This window comes from Crocodylus siamensis, chromosome 2 (assembly GCF_052110815.1).
Source record: "Crocodylus siamensis isolate JL-2025a chromosome 2, ASM5211081v1, whole genome shotgun sequence".
Taxonomy (NCBI): domain Eukaryota; kingdom Metazoa; phylum Chordata; order Crocodylia; family Crocodylidae; genus Crocodylus; species Crocodylus siamensis.
In genome coordinates, this window is record NC_143396.1 from 176,655,908 (window position 1) to 176,661,907 (window position 6,000).

A 6,000-nucleotide genomic window follows, 5' to 3' on the forward strand; every position below is an offset into this window, starting at 1 on the left:
GGAGGGGGGTCCACCTTGATCTCCACCCCATCCGCTCTCCTCCCACGGGGTTGGAGGCAGACCACCCCCCGGGATGCTTCAAGGGCAGGAGATCAAATTCTGGAGCTTGAATGGTTTTGTTTTTGGGGGTTTTTTTAGAGGGAGGGATGAGGGCAGTTCCCCCAGCTCCATGTTTTGGGGGGTGAGGGCAGTGCCCCCTCCCAGCTCCATGTTTTAGGGGGCAAGGACAGTTCCCCCAGATCCATATTTTTGGGGGGTGAGGGCAGTGCCTCCCCTCCATGTTTTTTGCGGGGTGAGGGCAAGTCCCCCCCCCAGCTTCATGTTTTTCAGGGTGAGGGCAGTGCCCCCCCAGCCCCAAGCATGACCCCCGTGCTTCCCTTCCCCAGGGCAACAGGGTGCCACTGTGGCTGGTGGATCTCTGGGGGCTTCCACACAGCGGGTTTTGAATCCCACGAAGCAGCTGCCAAGAATGGGAGGATTTGTCCGAGGGGCAGGCTCAGCCATAGAATCATAACAGATTCAGGTCATCTAGTCCAACCGCTTACTCAGAGCAGCACTGTCCCCACCTATGTCACTTCAGTCAAGGCTTTGCCCACGGCTCTTAAAAACCTCCAAGGATGGAGATTCCACAGTCTCTCCGGGCAGCCGTTGCTACCCTTGCACACACGGAGCGGGAAAGGTATCTCTGCCCTGAAGAGCTTACAGTCTAAACAGGCGACAGATAGAAACAGAGGGGGCCTGATTATCTCCATGTGGCAGACAGGGAAATAGAGGTACAGCAGGATCAAGTGATTTGCCAAAGATCTTGTGGGAAGTCAGTGGCAAGGTTAGAAACCGAACCTACTTCTCCTGCACTCTATTCCAGTGTGGAGGATGTAAGAGCATCCTCCTTAAATCAGGGGTGGAAAAAAGCCTGTGCCTATGAGAAGTGTCCTGGCTGGTCATCAGAGCAGGGACAGGGAGGCTGCAGACCTGTGTTGTGCTAATCCTGCCTCAATAGCTCACTCACTGAGCTGGTGTTATGCTCTGCCATCTGCAGGTGCTGCCAGGAAGATCCCCTCCAGCTTTGTCAAGTGCTTGGGGATCCATAGATGGAGGATGCTTTGGAGCATCAAGTCTCATGGTCTTATTTGGTGATGAAGAATCCAGGGACCAGAAGGGGCACAGAGACCAGATTTAGCTTCCTTTCCAAAGATTGTCCTTCCCAAGGCAGGGATGCAGCATGTTTGCAGAGCTGGGTAAGGAGAGCTTCTCCTAACAGATAAAATTGCCCCAACCAGGCACCGTTCATAAGCCAAAATCCTGCAAGTTTGCCCTACAAGGACAAACCCTTTGCAAAGTCCCACTGGGGCTTTCTCTGGGCACAGGGATCTGCCCATAGGTGACAGCTGGGTGGATCACAGCCAAAGAGTTCAGGACACCACATGCTCCCTTCCCAATGAGATCTATGCTCTTGAGCGGGACTGGTGATGTCACCATGAGCTGTTTTCCCCTGCAGGGCAAATCCAGTGCATCACTAGGTTTTGCCAGTTCATCAGGAGGTCATGACATGGAAGAACCACTTTCCCCTGCAGCATCATTGGGGCGCTACACAGCAGCAGCACAGAGAAGAAACCTGGCATCGCAACCCTGGCCTGGCCATGCTGTACCTGTCCTGAACGATCATCTGTAAGACCTTCCAGCCACAGAGAACCAACCCCTGAAAGAGGCAGAACTGGATCAGAGAGATCCACTCCAAAACTGAGGCTGTAGATACCAGTGCCATTATAGCACGGGGTGAATGGCAGGTCACCCACGTGTAGCAGCCATAGCCCAGGCAGTAACTTTGGGGAGTGATGAGAAATAATGAACATCCTCCCGGCAGTCACATGGCACAGCCTGCCTGAAGAACACTAAACAAATACATGTGCCTGTGCGCACGCACATACAAACACAGAGAGAGAGAGGCCCCTTACCTGGAAGTTGGCCTTCCTTTTCCTTTCAGCAGAAGCCACCCAATGAGATGACAGGGGGGCCTGCAGGGGAGGGTTCACTCATGTGAAACAGCTACTGCTGCTTGATCATTTCTATACTTTCCCTCTGATAAAAATACTGCACAGCACACCCGTGGCTTCATCGGGAGGAGTCATACTGAAACTAGCTTGATCTGACTTTCCAGAGTCAGCGCATATCAGACTTTGGCGACATTCAGACTTCCTGGAGAGGAGGGGAAGGGTGGGGGAGTCAATCACGTGGCTTGCTCAAATCCCTGCAGCAGTGCTGGGCATCATCATCAGTAAGGCTAGATACCTGCATCATTGTTTGATGAGTCACTGGCATGCACTCTTGCCACAAGGCATCCTTTCTGGCTAGAAAGTGGTAATAAGATTAAGCTATGCTGAGGCAGCAGGGCATGAGGGGCAGGGGGAAGCGTCATATGCTCTTCAGCACCTGCGTAATTATAACTGAAGTAGCCAGGGCTGAATGCTGTAGCATGGAGAAACTTACTCATGGCAGGTGCTTTGGGGAGCCAGCACTCTGTAAGCATCACAAGGTTGATATCAACTGCTTGCAGGTAAAATGCTGAAAGGACGATTGCAGAGAGAACTGAAAGCACGACAAGAAGCTGAGATGCAGCAAAGAAGCCCTATTGCTGTCTCTGAATGTACCAGTGCAGCTCCCCTTGGTACATTCAATCTAATCAGTCAACTTCTAGAGTATCAAAATCAGCATGAATTCTGGGTGCCAAACAGGAAGGAGCAGGGATGCTTGCAAAGGAAGAGCAATTCTCTAGTTAAAACAATAGCCTAGCACTGAGGTTATCTACAGATCCCTTGTGTGACCTTGCTACAGATCTTTTGTGTGACCACAGGCATGTCACTTAGCTTCTCTATAAAGTGGGGATAATGAAACTTCCTTCCTACCAGCTGTCTTTTCCACGTAGTCTGCACACTTTTGGGAACAGCATGTATGTATCTTTGTGCAGTGGCAGTATCATAGCTTGTGAGGTTGAACTGAGGCATGATCGTTGCTAGTTGAAAACTTTTACCAATACCTAGCACAACAGGGTTTTGATGCTCACTGAGGCCTCTGGGCTCTACTGTAATGCAAGTAATACAGAGACAGCCATCCTCTCTGCAGCTTCCTCAGCAAGATGGGATTTCAGCAATTTCTATGGTAGAAAGTACACTTGCCAAGTAACTGGTTTCTGCCTCTATTAAAGGAAAGCTTTGCAAAGAAGTGTGTGCTATATTAAATGTCCATTCCAGCCACCATTCAAATCTACGGAAAGACCCCTACAGCCTTGAATGGGGGTTGGACCAGAGGCAAGACACAGAGACAGGCTCATGAAGTTCCACAGATGAACAACCTTCACTAAAATTGCATCCTTCCAGCTCCTGAGGCCTGGATGTTTTCAGCTGTGTCGACCCTGTTGACCCTGCTATTCTTGGTGACAGTCAGAGTCTAAGTCAAGTACAACAGCCAGAAAAAGCTGTGTGGCAGGTGTTTATTGTGTATACCAGTTTATGAGTATATACAAAAAAGCCTATGAATGATCCAAAATTTCAAATGGGACAAGGGTCTCTAAGCAGGCCTTCTTCCATTTTCCTCAGGGCAGACCCTGGGTGAGTCTACCTACTCATCCTTCATTGAAAAGCATCTGGACTCCCTGCCTTGGGATTCCTCTGAGTGGCACACATCTGATATAATGGCGCTTAGCTGTTTTGCTCCTTTCTTCTTGGCGTGGGGACATGTTGCAGGGTAGCCAGAATGCTCTGATGATACTGAGCTCTACTGAGGACCACTACAGCCCACGGATGTTAGAGCAGCTCCTGGGACTGGATAAGCCTCTGGCAGGTCCCAAATTACAGACAGCCAAATATGGCATAAAGCCATCATCTCCCCTCCTGGACCCTCCATTCTGGGTCATGCCTCCTGAGGAGCACAGCTCAGATATGGGGCCTAGCACTTTGAGTGCTCTCTTACATGATGTTCTCAGGACAGTGTAGTCAATGGGAGTTACTTGTATCCTAGCATGGGAGTGTCTGAGCCTTGAGACATTGCAACCAGGGTCTATTTTAGGTCTTTTATTGTTTTCTGAGCTCACCACAGACTTGAGCTAGAGTCCTGGGAATACTCTGTGCTGCTAAGAACTGTCTTCCCTTAAACAACCATTTTTCTTCTCACGCCCTGCCCTAACAATTTTGTCACACTTGTATTGACCCCACTGATTAGTGTTACAGCCATCAGTAACAGTATAATCAATCTAATTCCATTCCCTAGTAAATTAACAGAACAAATATGGAGAGAGACAAATTTGGGAACATATGGGAAAATGGACCCTTCCTTACTGCAAATGTCATGGTCACTGGAAAGCTTCTCACCACTGGGTCACATCTCAGTCAAAATCAATGAGAGACAAGCCCTGCTGTCATTTCCCCACTGCTGTATCCCCCCAAGTGACTTCAGTGGAGCCACTTCAGATTAGTACCAGTGTAACTGAGATGAAAACTTGTTCCTTAGGCTCCAGATATCTCAGATGACTTTTGGCTTATCCAAATACCCAAGTAGTAGGTAAGGGAAGAAACAGGCAGCCCAGCCAGCTTCTTTATCAAGCTCTCTTTGCAACAACCCTAAGTAGTAAGCTTGTTAATAAAGCCAGAGGCAGAGGTGATTGTTTAGCAAGCAAAGTTTTATGCTGATTTTTTCCTGCTTTAAACTGGAACAGATGGTGCTTGCTTTTCTCACAGTCCTTATGAGGTGTGAATAACAACTCTTCCATCGCCACTGAGGAGGTGGAATGGGGCCTCTGTGAGACTAGGCAGCAGGATTTGGGTGTGCAGAAATAGGGCTGGGAATACACAGCAAACACAATCAGTACATGATGTATTGATTAGACTCTGGTCATGTGATGGACCTTCAGTTGGTAAGCAATAAGCAGCCTGAGGTTCAGAAGAACAAATGATGTCAGACCGAATGAATTGCTTTTTAAACTAGAATTACAAAGGAATGCAAAAGCTGGAATGCAGCATGGTTTTAGTTAGGCATTTGATACAGCAAGCTCAATTCTTCTCCTAGCTATACCCACCAGTAAACCTCTACAAATTTCAGGAGGTTTAGTCCTGATTTAGGCTAGGGTCAGGATCTGTCTCTTGAAATAAAACCTCCCAAATTAATTCCAGTCAACTACGGTCACAAACTTGATCAGAACCACAGAACTGTGAAATCATAGTAGCAGAATCACAGGATTAGAAGGGACCTTGGAGATCATCTAGTGCAATCCCTGGCATAGATGCAGGATCTGCTCTTCCTAAACCATCCCAGAAAAATACTTACTCAGCTTCTTGTAACCCTCCAAGGAAGGAGATTCCACAACCTCTCTAGGTAGCTTGCTCCATTGTCCTACCACTTTTACAGTTGGGAAGGTTTTCCTGAGATTTAATCTACCTCTACTTTTCTGCAGTTGAAACAGGATAATATCAACAGCAGTCTCTCTTGAGTTGGGAAGAGAGGTAACAAAGGAGTGGGCACAAGAACTGGTATTGACTACCATCTGATTTATCACCATTAAGATGGAGTGAAGCAGCATGGTAAAGGTGTTCAGAGAGGAAAATAAATTGGGTGGCAACATGAGCAGAAGACTGAGAACTAATACACAGGGACTCTTGGCTTGATCAACCATCCACTGAAGTCAGACTACATCTTCTCACTGACTTTGCTGGCATCTAATAAGATCAGTACTAAAATCAATAAGATCAGGGTCCTAGGGTTGGGAATGAGGACATGAATTAGGAAAATAATGCAGCTGGTCAAAACACCAAAACATTTTTTCTTGAAAGTTGCTTTTATGAAAAAATCCTTTCCTTTTTTTTTTTTTTGTAGAGCAGTTTGAAAAAAATTAACCAGCTCTAGAACATAATACTTGCCTTGAGAGAATGCCCATAATGTATAAGGAACAAAAAAAGCCACAAACCTAGACAGAAGACCTAGGAGACCTAGACCTAGGCTGGTGAAGAACAG

The 6,000-nt window shown here is 47.5% G+C and overlaps 1 protein-coding gene and 1 pseudogene across 1 annotated transcript in view; one reads left to right on the forward strand and one right to left on the reverse strand.

The window, feature by feature from the left end:
* Window positions 1-2,063, reverse strand: part of SLC25A22 (solute carrier family 25 member 22) — a 91,441-nt gene extending 89,378 nt beyond the window's left edge. Inside the window, exon 1 of the mRNA XM_090032413.1 lies at window positions 1,956-2,063. The gene's annotated coding sequence lies outside the window, so the exon portion shown is untranslated. The remainder of the gene's footprint in view (window positions 1-1,955) is intronic.
* An 890-nt stretch (window positions 2,064-2,953) lies between these two features.
* Window positions 2,954-3,076, forward strand: LOC149871383 (U4 spliceosomal RNA; annotated as a pseudogene).
* Window positions 3,077-6,000: the final 2,924 nt, after the last annotated feature.